This window comes from Podarcis filfolensis (assembly GCF_964270895.1).
Source record: "Podarcis filfolensis genome assembly, chromosome: 9".
NCBI classification, from domain to species: domain Eukaryota; kingdom Metazoa; phylum Chordata; class Lepidosauria; order Squamata; family Lacertidae; genus Podarcis; species Podarcis filfolensis.
The window spans coordinates 66,408,181-66,422,203 of NC_139610.1; the positions used below are offsets into that span (position 1 = coordinate 66,408,181).

General features: G+C 43.3%; 1 long non-coding RNA gene across 2 annotated transcripts; it reads right to left on the reverse strand.

The window, feature by feature from the left end:
• Positions 1 to 3,451: 3,451 nt before the first annotated feature.
• On the reverse strand, positions 3,452 to 8,505 carry LOC310742569. 2 transcript variants are annotated; one of them, XR_014538566.1, is made up of 3 exons: positions 8,449 to 8,505; positions 6,515 to 6,703; positions 3,452 to 5,139 (listed from the first exon to the last, which is right to left on the reverse strand). It is a non-coding gene; the product is annotated as an uncharacterized lncRNA (long non-coding RNA). The 2 variants fall into 2 exon arrangements; XR_014538567.1 differs by lacking the exon at positions 3,452 to 5,139 and having other exon boundaries at positions 5,998 to 6,703.
• Positions 8,506 to 14,023: the final 5,518 nt, after the last annotated feature.

Here is a 14,023-nt window from a genome sequence, read left to right on the forward strand (position 1 = left end):
CCTGGGATTGTTAATTTAATAAATAAATTTAATACATAACAAAAAACTTGAGAAACCCCAGCTTCAGAAGAGCAGCTCTGGGCACTGAAATAAGTTTCTTGCGGCCACTGAACCAATCGGCTGGCTTCGCTGGTTCTGTATGAGTGCAGCACAGCTGAGTCTGGCTATGCCTTCCATCTGAAATGATCCGATTTGGCCCTTGAAAACGAACTGATGTGCTGAGTCCCATAAATATGTTTGCCACCGCTCTGAAAAGCAAAATAAAAACCCCATCCAGGATTTGCATAGCCACACGCAGGGAAGCCCATAACAATAGGACGGTGGGGAGCTGGCCACGCTTCTTTTGAAAATATGTGCGCATTCCACCGTTCATAAAATCCCCGCCGCCCACCGAAGTCCAGCCACTCGTTCTTTGCTGATCTCTTATTTTAGGACTGATTTGCATAGAGTTTGTCGTGAGCCAAATGTGGTCAGAAATGCAGCTGGGGTGATAAAATGGTGATTGGCTGGTAGGACGCAACCCAAGTCCTGCTGCCTGCAAAACGTTGAAATATATATTTATATTTTTACATATGATTTCTGGGAGGCGGTCTATACCAGAAGAGGGGATGCTCAGACACAGGAGCCCTCCAGATCTCTCTACCTGGCCTTTGAATCTCCCCACAGGCCACAAGGTTTCTCCCAAGGTCACTGGTCTTGCTTCTCATTCTCCTTGAGAATTTCCCCCTGTCTGGACTGTGTCCTTGAACTCAGATAATGTGTCTTGCTTGCCTGGATGGAAGACAGAGGTGTGTGTGTGAGTGGGTGTGTGTGTGTGTGTGTGAAGAAAATAGCCTATTAGATGCACCTACTTATATCTCTGGCTCCACCCACCACTGGCATATAGCCCTGAGTATCCTGAGAAGGGGACGCAGGTGGCGCTGTGAGTTAAACCACAGAGCCTAGGACTTGCCAAATAGAAGGTTGGCGGTTCGAATCCCTGTGACGGGGTGAGCTCCCGTTGCTCTGTCCCAGCTCCTGCCAACCTAGCAGTTCAAAAGCACATCAAAGTGCAAGTAGATAAATAGGTACCGCTCTGGCGGGAAGGTAAACGGCGTTTCCGTACGCTGCTCTGGTTCGCCAGAAGCGGCTTAGTCATGCTGGCCACATGACCCAGAAGCTGTACGCCGGCTCCCTTGGCCAGTAAAGCGAGATGAGCACTGCAACCCCAGAGTCGTCCATGACTGGACCTAATGGTCAGAGATATTAGAAGAAGAAGACAGGGCCTATAATGCAGCATCTTTATTTCTATTTAGCTCAGCTCACTCTGCCTATAATTGGACAGCTCCTTTGCTCTTGCGAAAAAACCGGTTTTCTGACCTGCTGGACAGCTCCCTATCCTCTTGGCAAGAGGGCAAGCGAAGCTACACAGTCCTGGGGCCTGAATGAGTAGCTCAGCTATGAACACCAGAGAAGTGAGCTTGGGTCAGTTAATACCTTTCCACCTAACCTACCTCACAGGGCTGTTGTGAGGATCAGATTTGGGAGCCGTTTACATCCCCTTGAACTCCTTGGTGTGGTATAAAAGTAATAAATAAATAAAGCCAAGGCTCTTGCAGAAGTAAAAAAAAATATATTATTATTTTATTAATTTATTTAACATAATTATTACAAAATATAAGCAAAATATTGCAAATACATACATATATATTTCAGATAAGCACACATATATAAAAAAAGAACAAAAGGGGGGGGAAGAAGGAAAGAAAAAAGAAGAAGAAAAGTTGGAAGAATTTCTTCCAAATTTATTCTACAAATATCTCAATATGAAAATATTAATAATATTTCACTGATTGACTTCCGTCGCTTACATTGCATTTCCTATATACATTTAAAGCAAGATTGTATCTGTTATTCTGTATTATTCCCATACAATCTCACACGAATATTCTAATCAATAAGTTTTCTAAATCTTCCCTAAATCTATTCTAAACACAACCAATACTTTACATTTAATCTTTGTCTACATAAATTTATGTAGGTAAAAAAATTAAAAGGAAGAAGCAGCACTCCAGAGAGGGAACCCCTCCAAAAACGATTGCACAATGAGGAGCGAACATACCAAGTGTCAGGGGTGGGGACGGATTGGAGTATTCTGATGGGAGGCGTGGCTGGCTGGAACACTGAAGAGGAGCACTTCACACAGCCACAGTGTCAGCCTAGCATCAGATTTATTTATTTTTTAATTGATATTGAGTCGTGTGGGAGGGGCAGTTACTACTGGGAGTGCAGACCATGGAGGAAGTCTAATCCTCCCCTCCTCCACCACGTCACCCCCATGAAAACTGCCCCCTGTGGCAATTAGCCTTAGAAAAATGCCACTGTTGGCACCACAGAGAACTTTTATTCTTAAGGGTGCAAGGGTGGTTTTTTTTTTAATCCCTGTGGGATTCCGGCACTCCTGGACGCCGTCCCTGATTCGCGCCGCTAGTTGCAAGCATCTTCAAAAGAAACAATTTGGACGAGATAAATTGCACATGCTTCAAGGAAAAAGGGGAGTAAAGACTGCTGACAGAAGAGATCTCTGATAACAAGACAAGAATAAAATATGAGAAGACACGTCAATATACGGTATGACTGAGGGGGAGGGGGGAAAAAACCTGCCTTCCTTTATCTTATGTGATTTAACAAGAATCCCCTCCCCTAATGAGTCAGAAACTAAGGACTTAAGCTGTGGATTTAAGGCTGTGTGGAGATAAACTTTCGAACCAAAGCAATGTTTCAAGATGAAGCTGGAAAGCTAAGAGTTTTGGAATGACGCAGTTAAAAATGCCGTCGCCATTTTGGGAGGCATTGTTGGAGCTCTTGGGTCTGGGAGGAGAAAGAGAAAAATAGAGTTGTTTACATATCGTGGATCAACTTCTCGGTGGGACTTAAGAGCGACAAATGCCAAATTTATGATGGAAAGAGCGATGTTATCTACGAAGGAGATATATGGAAACCATCTGGACTTAGTGGAGGAACGGGAAATCCACACAGGATTATTATTTTGCTTATTGGCTTAAGGAGACTAACAGAAGAGATTGTAAAGGAAAAATAGAAATTATATGAACAAGATATGATGTGGAAACACCAAGATAAGACTGGATAGAATTATGAATTTTGTTTGGACTGATTGGGACTGATTTGGACATTAACGCAGTAATAAGAAGATGATCTGAATCCCACTTTGGATCTTGAAGTATGGGTTCCCCCAACAAAATTTAAAAATTTGGCTTTGTAATTTGGAATTTATGTGATGTGATTTAATTTGATGTGATTGGCCAGTTAATAAAAATTATTTTTTTTAAAAAAAAGATTTTCTTGGTTTACAAAAGTATGTGCAATCTCTCTCTCTCTCTTTTCAAGTAACATTTCTTACAGATCAGCTTCTTGAGACATTAGGAAGAAAGGGGGGAAAGAGGTGGAGGGGGAAAGGTGAGTGGGGGTGGGGTCGGGTGGCGATGTTTCTATATTACTTAATATATGTGGGGTTTTGTGTCAGCGTCGCTTGTGCAGGTTCTCTGCTATTCACTTGTATTTCTTTGGTGGTGAGAGAGGTTGGGGTTGGCCTTGGGTGTGGTTGTTTGTTTGTGGTTGGCTATGGTGATCTTTGTCTTCATGTGTGAGTGGGGTGAGTGGGTGTTTTGGATCAGGTTCACCATATTGATTTGTAACGAAAAGAAAAGAACTCACTCTGAAACTTACCTACAGGTGGTACCTAAACCAAGGAAACCAGCACTAATATGCCCAGGAACCTCACCAAAATGCTGAAGAGGGTGCACCTCCACAGGCACATACCTCCACATGTGGTGGGAGTGTCCCAAAATCCAACTATTCTGGACAACAACCATATGAGAAATATGTAAAATAACTAAGCAAGTATTAGAAATCACCCCAGAATTGGCCCTACTAAACATCTTCCAGGAAAATAATGCAAGGGTGTTTTTTGAGGGGGTCGTGGCTCACTAGGAGAGAGTTAAAACTCACATTGCCCCTCCACACACACACACACTCAATTTGCATTTTTTTAAAAGGGAAGGGAGTGCATGTTGCACATTTAACATAAGGTGTGGTTCGACTTTTCACTTCAGATCCCACTTGTGAAGCAATATTGTGTTGGGCCAGGAGGGATGCCTCCATTGGCCATTAACCCCATGGCTGCTGTGTTGTATGCAATCACACATTTACTGGCACATCTCGTTTGAACACACTCACCCCCCAGCTCTCAATTTTGCATGTGCATCATGGCAGCTTGGGGTTTCAGCAAACAGCTCTGTCACTATTTACAGATCCTCTGCCCCTGAGCTATAGAAGGGAAAATCCCCTTGTTCAAATTCTGTATCAGTTCTGAACGCAGTACATAAGCTCCTATCTCTCAGCCCCGACACCTGCAAGATGGGGCCCTATAGGGCTGCTGTTGCAAAACATGCACTTTGAACACACACGCATATTGGCTACGTGTTATTCCACCCCCAGGTTTTCCTGTGCCTTTCTCAGCCTCTGCCTCTGGTCACCCGTTCTTCTCCCTCTGCCCCCCTGGCCAAGAAAAGCCCCCTTTCCTGGCTTGTCATTTGTTGCTAATCAGCTGTCAGCGTCAAAGCGATGACGAGAGGTTCATCTCTCACCGAGGCTAATGGCCTTAAAAGTCACCGAGTCAATGTCAATGGGAAGGCTCCAATTCAATCAGAGGGCTGGATGAGGGATGGTTCCTGCTGACATTAGCACTCATTTTGAGTTCAAGCATCTGGGGCCTAGTAAATAACCATCAGTGGGTGGGTCCGGGGGACAGGTCATTAGCCCCGCGAAAAATAAATATCGCTTCCCTTGATGGCTGCGAGTAATTTAGCTCAGACGAGGAAATTTCACCCTAGATTAAGTATGATGAGGCAGTATCAGTCAGTGGAGGCCAAACAGTGAGGGCTTGATGAGTTCGGAGGAAATTTATATGCAGCTGGCTGAATGCAAGATGAGTTCAAAGAAATGATGGACCTCTTTCTCCCAGTCTTTAGCCATGGAAAGGAGCCAGGCTTAGTCTCTTCCACGTCCAAAGCTCTCCCTCCGCCTGCTTCCACCTCCGCAAGTCTGCTCCATTTTTAATAGCTCATTGGCAGAAATTTCCTAGAACGAAACGGTACTCTTATTTTTGCAATGGAAGAGGCCAAGGACCAGGCTTTTTGCACCCAATCCCCCGCCCACAAAATGTCGGCTGGTTGTAATTATGCATAGGAAGCTGTCTTACATCGAGTCAGACCATTGGTCCATCTAGTTCAGTATCGTTTACACTGATTGGCAGTGACTCACCAGGGTTTCTTGCAGGGGTCCCTCCCAGTCCCATTGGAGATGCCAACCAGGGAATGATCCTAGAATCTTCTGCATGGAATATGGATGCTCTACTATTGAGCTATGGTGGCCCTTCGCCATTTCTTAAGAAGAAAAGATTCTGCACATGTTCAGAGGCATTCAACTAAGCTTTACTCAGAGTAGACCACTGAAATTAATGAACATGGCTAAGTTAAGGTCCATTAACTTCAATGGGTCTACTTTGTATAAACCTTACTTGATCGCCATCCAAAGCCTTGCTCTCTAATCCTGGGTACTGTTTGTTTGATTTTGATATTTCCATCCCTCCTTCCTAGCTAACATCAGTAAAAAAATGAATTTAAGGTCTGGAGCACATCAAATCAACCCTGTTTTAGAAAACAAAAACCAGACAGACATATTTATGTGTGCTATATGATGGTAGTTATTAGGTGGTAAAAGAAAGGCCCTCTGTGTGTGCTTAAGAGCACTATTTTCATTTTTCTTATGAAGAAGGGCTGAATTAGACCATTGAAAATAAATTCCAGGGTCTAGCCCTAAGTAGGAATGAGCGAATTTGTCAATTTCAGCTTTTTCTCAGTTTTCCATTTTTCTGACCTTAAGTTCAGTTCTCCACATTTCTACATCAGTTTGCCTTTTTAAAAAAAGGCCTCATGACAATTCAACACTTCAAAAGAAATTTCTCATAATATACACATTTGTATGCCATTCTGCCTAATATACACATTTTTGCAAAAAATATAATGCATTTCTGTATGCCATTTTCACCAATATTTTCACACTTCGCCCTAATAAAGGATGGCAGTGTTTTGGTTCACGTATTGATCCGCAAAGAGCAAACTAGGTTCACCTTTACATGCAAAACTGAATCCAATTCCTTCCTTCCCTGCTCCTAGGCTGAATGTTTGTGCCTAATAACCTGTTGGGTGATTGTGCACAATCAGAAGCAATTCAACTTCCCACAGCAGACAAAGTGTAGCAGAGGCTGTTTTACTTAGTAAACGCAAAACACACTAGACCAGGCATGGCCAAATTTGGCCCTCCAGATGTTTTCGGACTACAACTCCCAGCATCCCTAGCTAACAGGACAAGTGGTCAGGGATGATGGGAATTGTAGTCTCAAAACATCTGGAGGGCCAAATTTGGCCATGCCTGCACTAGACATACACTATACCTAGTTGCTTCAAGAAGGCTCCTCTCTCTGAGCCCAGAGAGGGTTTTCAGCTTTCAGAGTCCTTTCTCCAAAGTCCTGCAACTTCAGTCCTCTGTTTCTTCTTCACGAGTCTTTCCAGCTCTTCTCCACAATTCTTCACCAGAATGTTGTAAGTGGAGCTTCTGATAAGAGCCAACGCTACATGCCAGTCTGCACAGCAACAAAGATATGACAGTCATGAATGTTCTGCAGCTTTATCCTGGGGGGGGAAAGCTTTTGTACCATCTTATGGGGGATGCAGGTGGCGCTGTGGGTTAAACCACTGAGCCTAGGACATGCTGATCAGAAGGTTGGCAGTTCGAATCCCCATGACAGGGTGAGCTCCCATTGCTCGGTCCCTGCTCCTGCCAACCTAGCAGTTCGAAAGCACATCAAAGTGCAAGTAGATAAATAGGTACCGCTCCGGCGGGAAGGTAAACAGCGTTTCCGTGCACTGCTCTGGTTCGCCAGAAGCGGCTTAGTCATGCTGGCCACATGACACAGAAGCTGTACGCCGGCTCCCTCGACCAATAAAGCGAGATGAGCGCCACAACCCCAGAGCCGGCCACGACTGGACCTAATGGTCAGGGGTCCCTTTACCTTTAACTTTACCATCTTATGGAGAATTAACTCATTCCTTAACATGCTAAGGAGCCCAGATTAAAACTGTGCCTGGAGGAAGTTGTTTACAACGAATGGGTCAGCTGGTGGCAAGTTAATATGAAGCTGTGTGGTGATCAGAAGTATCTCTAGCAGCAGGCTGGCCATCCCTTTTTGCAGCATTGCAGAGTCCCTGCGGCAGGCAAACCTACTAGCTCAAGAAAATAGCAGGAATTGTCCCTCCCCTTTGTCCTTTCCCAGCCTCCTTTTTTGGTTGTACACAAATGGAATGTTAAGTCGGCAATTGTATCTCAACGCTGCTTTTTACTCGTTCCATCTATCTCAATCTCACCTGCCAAGCGCTCAGGTGACAATTAATGCTGCCCACATTGCCTGAGTGTCATTGCAGCTCCCTGGCAGGGAAATGTGGAAAGTAGAACTCTGGTAGCCAAGTGTAATTGGGAGTGTCCAAGATGCTCTGCTAAACAAAAACCCCAAAGACCCCACTATGCTAAAGCTCTGGAAAGAAGTGTGGAAGCCACTGGAAACAAGATGGTCAAATGCAAAGTGTGACAGGCAGTTCTCAGACCTTCAATACCAGTGCAGACTGTAAAACAGTTTCCAAGTTTCCCTGTCCTTGTTCCACACATGATTGACTGTCATGGGAGCAGACAGCAGTGCCAAATTTATATATAAGCTAAACAAGCTATAGATTAGGGCCCCACTCTCTTGGGGGCCCTAAAAAAAATTAAAGGAAAAATACCTGGATGTACATTTCCAAAATATAAGATAAAAAACAAATAAAATAAAACCTACATACAGCAACAGTGTTTTGTTTTGTTTTGTGTTGTGTTGTGTAGGCTCCTATGGTATAATTAATGGGCCCCGCCTGCTAACCTGCTCCCTAAAACATCACTGATTTGCTATTATTATATCATGTTATAGCAAGTTTCTAGAGACTAGATTATGAGTCTTTGTAAATTGTGTTTCTAAAGGAACTTTTGTTATTGCCAAATGCCAATGTGTTTGCATTACTAAGTTTGTTATGAATAAAAAAATCATTTTAAGTCAGAGCTTAATAAATATTTCACTATTAATATACTTCTTCTTAATTGTATTTCACTATTAATATACTTCTTCTTAACTGTATTTCAGTTCAACAATTACTTTGATAAAATACCTATTTTGTTACGTGCAAATGGCTTTAGATACCTATTAGGTCCATATATTACCATATAGCATATACTCAACACAAAAAAAACAGTGACAATTGGTTATTGACAAAGGACAGCTGGACATATAAAGGGCCCCATTACCTTCAGTAGCTTAGGGCCTCATCAAACCTAAATCCGGCCCTGGCGGGCTGGATGTCATGATGTCACAATATATTAAAGTTCTACTAGCAGGGCTCCACATGTGATTGGCTGTCATGCGGGAGGTGGAATGTCATGATGTCACAACATACTAAAGCTCTGCTAGCTGGACACTGCAGCAGGGATAGTGAATGTGGTGCTCTTTTGGACTACAATTCCCATCAGCTCCAGCCAGCATGGCCAATGGTGAGAGATGGTGGGAGGTGTCGTCCACCACATCTGGAGGGCACCATGTTGACTATGGCTGCACTGCAGAGAGTGTTAAGCATGAAATTGCTGGTATTAGTAAGGGATGCGTGTTGCGGCTGGAACTTGTAACCTAGTCAAAAGGAAGGGGGAGAAAGAATCCTTCATATTCATATTGTAGCCACACATTATTCAAAAGCATAATGAAATTCCAGAGAACATCAGATGCTGAAGTACATGCAGATAATTTTGTTTTTATAACCAATTTCAGACAGATAAATACTAGCCTCCTTTCCAATTCCCCCCCCCCCATGAAACTGAAGTGTCAGTGAGATTTACAGCCCCCTCAAGTTCTCTTTTCATAGGAACATTCATTTACATAAACAGATAATCCAAGATAAAAATTTCCATTAGACAAAGGTGAAATGGATCAATTTTCTCTGCCAAGGCAAATCTTAAATCTTGAACAGATAGGGTCATTATTACACACCAGCCCCATTTCAGAAATAATGTATTTTTTTTTAATAAAAAAAAAACACCATCCGATAGCAGCCATTTCCAGCTTTCCAATTATCTTTAAGAAAAGCTTATTCTGTGGACAATAAAGCACATTATGGCACAATATGATACAGTCCATAAAGATCACAACGTTTTATGAAAGGTTAAAAAGAAAGCTCAGCACATTTAAGAGGGAATGTCATAACCCACAAAGACTTTCGAGACTTTGCCCTGACAGCACGCTCCCGATGTGTAAACACGGTGGTCAGAGAAATTCGACAGCGTTTCGTTTCGCTTAAAAACTATGCGTGGGGGGGGGCAATATGCCATAGCCGCCCTGCCATAAAAGTGGGCCCTTGCATTAGGTTAAACAACAGAGAGGAATGGTGGTCTCAGAAGGTGTTGTTTTCTCTTTGGAGAAGACGCTAATTTAGGCTGCGTTGTGCCTCCTGTTTGCTACGCACTCGTGGCATTTCCAGAACTGTGTTTTTAATCTGTGTTCACACAATGACGTTATCCTGCTGGTGCACTCACACAGCGCTCTCTCTCTCTCTCTCCTTCCTTGCAAACAGCAGCAACTCGGCCATCAGGAGATCAGGCAAGGGCTACCAATGCAAAAGTCAATTGCTGTGGTCTGCCATCAAGCCCTTGTTTTCAGTTCCAGGCAGGTGGCAAAACAGACATTTATTGCATTCCTGTTGTGCAACCTGACACACAAAAAGCTCACATTTTCTTATTTATTTAATAAAGTTCATATGCCGCTTGGTGGCAGGAAAAGCCCAACGTGGCTTTCAAAGCATAATTCCTGGGAGATGGACATACCCTCCAACATTTTCTCCAATGAAAATAGGGTCACCCTATATAACAACAACAACATCGACAACTTTATTATTTGTACCCTGCCCATCTGACTGGCTTGCTCCAGCCACTCTGGGCAGCTTCCAACATATATAAAAACACAATAAAACATTTTTAAAAACTTGTGTATACAGGGCTACCATCAGATGTCTTCTAAAGATTGGATAGTTACTTATCTCTTTGGCTCGGGAGTCGCATAACTCCATACCCTCCAACATTTCTCCAATGAAATCCTAAGGAATTGATGTTTTTGAATTATGGTGCTGGAGGAGACTCTTGAGAGTCCCGTGGACTGCAAGAAGATCAAACCTCTCCATTCTGAAGGAAATCAGCCCTGAGTGCTCGCTGGAAGGACAGATCCTGAAGCTGAGGCTCCAATACTTTGGCCACCTCATGAGAAGAGAAGACTCCCTGGAAAAGACCCTGATGTTGGGAAAGATTAAGGGCACAAGGAGAAGGGGACGACAGAGGATGAGATGGTTAGACAGTGTTCTCGAAGCTACCAGCATGAGTTTGACCAAACTGCGGGAGGCAGTGGAAGACAGGAGTGCCTGGCGTGCTCTGGTCCATGAGGTCACGAAGAGTCGGACACGACTAAACAACAACAACAAGGAAAAGCGGGACATTCCGGGATCAAATCAGAAACAGGGAGGGCACCTGTAAAGCTGGGGCAGACCCTGTAAAATAGGGACACTTGGAGGGTCTGGATGGAGCACAACTCCCTCAAGTCCTTATGAAGGTGAAGATTGGCTTGAGAATGCTGAAATATCGGGAGGCTGAGCAAGATTTTCAGTGTTCCAGGGGAGAAGGTTCTGTGCTTGACTCCGCCACTTACACCACGCTAGTTCTCTTTACTTACTATCCCGTAATATTTTTGGGGGGTTGGCAATAATCACCTTGTTTTGCTCCACTGGTGAATAGCAATACTAACCATATAATGGATAGTTAGACTTTCCATAATTTCCATTCAGCTTGAATGACCTAATTCACACTTTCCTGAAACATTGTGAAAACCGAGCTATACTTTGAAATTCCCATGTCTTCATATTTCATGATGCACTTCTCCAGCCAAATGATGTGTGCCAAAAATGTGCATATCAGTGGAAAGTGTGCATAAAATCGCATATGTTAGCAAAAGCAACATGCAGAAGAAATGCATGGGTTGGACAGTCAGTACAGTAGGAGACTCTTAATCTCAGGGTTGTGCGTTTGAGCCACATGTGGGGCAAAAGATTCTGGGTTAGACTAGATGACCCTCGTAGTCCCCTCCAACTCTACAATTCTATGATTAATGAAATTAACATAAGACAAAAGTGCATACCAAATAAACTGTGTACATTAGGAGACATGTATGCTAAAATGCTGACAAACTTTCATCAGGACTTTTTTTAAAAAATCCCAAACATATGCAAGAATGTGGAGAGCTGAACTGAAGGCTTAAAAAATGAGAAAATGGATAGAAATTGAAACTGAGATATTCCTCCACCCCAAGCTGCAATCCTTTGCATGGGAGTAAATCCCTCTGAATGCAGTGAGTGGGGCTTACTTCTGAGTAGACACGCCTCGGCTGCTGCCCAAGGTGGCAACCCTCCTTTCCCACCTATGAAGCCACAGCTTAATTTAAAAGAAGACAGAGATCAAGTTTCTCCAGAGCCTCTGGCAGCGGAGTTTATGAACGGTGACAGAAACAAGAGGGATGCACTAGAAATCACTCTCTAATAGACACAGCCATCAAAGCCAAAAACAAGCAGCAGCAAATGCAGCTCATATTTTCTTCGGGGAAGAAACATATTTCTTTGCTAGTTAATGAAACCACATTCCCTTAGGAATCAGGGGCTGGTGGAGGAGAGGAATGGGGCTTGAAGAAACTATGGAAAGATCAAGTGGCAATTTAACAGTATGATCCTCAATATACTATTGACCCAAACTTGCAAAGCTAGGCAGGGAAAACAGCAGAAATTTTTCTGCACAGAAATATTGGGAGAAATTGTGTTTGATTTGCTATCTACAACGTAATGATCAGAGCTTGCAGTTTCCTTTTCCGGAAGTCACAACTAATGCAAGGAACCAATTTGTCGCGCTCTCAAGGAAGACAGTCCAATTGAAATCAATAGGTCTTATGCATCAGATTGCATTGCACATTGTGTGTCGATGGAATACACAGCCTGATCTTGTGTGTATGATTTATTGGAATATGGGGATTACTCCCAACAAATGTGCGTACGATTACAGCCTTAAGCACAGCTTGATTCCATGGAAATAGGCTTACAGGTTTTGCTTTTAAATCAAATCCTGAGAAAACCTCACTTTTATAAAACTACTTTTCCAGTTTCAATACCCCAGCTTTTGTGTTTGCTTTCAAACATCCCTTCCAAGCATCACTGAGGACTAGGAACTCTTCCTTGTCTGTTTTAGTAAAAACTGAGATACACAGAAACACAAATTCTATGCCAAGCATCATATTCTGGATAGAATTCCATGCATGTGTAAGAACATAGTGGTTTTCCTTCACTTTTGTGTAGTGTTTAATTGGCTAAAACAATGGGTACTGTGGACTCACACCTACCTGGAAATCAAACCTTCTGCCCCTGTGCTCAGGTACAAGTGAGTGCATGTTTCAGTTTCTCAGCGACACTCTGCACATGCTCTGAAGATATGCTGGAGCACAGTGCACAATCTGGGGCTGACTCCTGGGTGATATTAAGCCACAGTCTTATTGTGTGAAACTTTTTCAGTTGTTTTTTTTTTAAGTGTGCCTAGACAATTATTACTTGGGTAGCTGGAAGAGCCATCATAACATCTAATGATGTAGAGATGCTTGCATTATAAAATTCACAGCTGGGTAGCTACATGGCTCAAGGCAAGTCCCCCCCGCTTGGTTCCCTCTTTTTAAAGCCAGTGTTTTAGTAACGTGTGGGTAGATGTTTATTAAAACATTATGTCTATTAAAAATATATGACGCATCCATCGGTCATTCCATGTGATGTGATGCCAGGCTGTTTATCAGGCTCTCCACCTGGGATGATGCGCGGGAAAATCTGGCAAATGTGTTTGACAAGCCCGCAGCCTCATAATTTAGTAGGCCATCAAACAATAAATACATTTCAACTCCCAGAAATTAAATCACCGGAGCCTCTCAGCCAGTAGGCCTGTCCGTAAACTTGGGGTGAGCCTTGGCGCGCGGCTTCTCCGCTGTCACTCAAAACTTGCAACGAGGCCTGACAGTCCAAAAGGTAGTAATTGCTTCATCTTCGCCTCGCGTCTGAAGTTGTACAGATGAATAATAACGCTGCCGTTCTTTCGAGAGGCAGTGGGGGGAGAAAGAGGAGGGGAGAAACAACCCCCACTGAATTATGCCACTGTTGTTGCTGCTGCCTCATGCGTTAGGATTGGGGTCTTGGACCTCTTCAGGTTACAGCAGCTGGTAGTTGGGGCATTGCTTGAGGGGGTGTCTCAGGGGGTCGGGGATGGGGAGAAGCGGAGATGGGCCCTTAAGGGGTCCCTGTCAGAGCTTGGGAGCCCTGAAAACAGGCAAAGTGGAGGAAGGGAGAAAAGGAACTGGCTGGGTTTTTGCTCCATCCTTCCTTATGTTCTAAGCAGGGCTAGATTAACCATTAAGCAAAATAAACATGTGCTTAGAACATCATAGAAAGGGGGCACCACAGAAATTTTCCATTGCTGGATATTTAACATTAACGGTCACAAATTGCTCAGCTAAATATTCATTTTCTCAGTTGAAGTATATTTTTAAAATCCCCTAAACGGCAGGCTGACTGGTACACCTTACCAGAATAGACTCTGTTTATGCTCTCAGGCTGTTGATTGCATGAAACATATTTTACTATACTGTGGGCTGTATAAACAAGCCAGGAACCAATTAATTAAGCCCTTATTGGTCAATTTACCTGGAAACCCTGTTATCTTTTATCTCAAGTATCTCCTTGAAGATAAGAAAAATGATATAACCCTGGCCGTG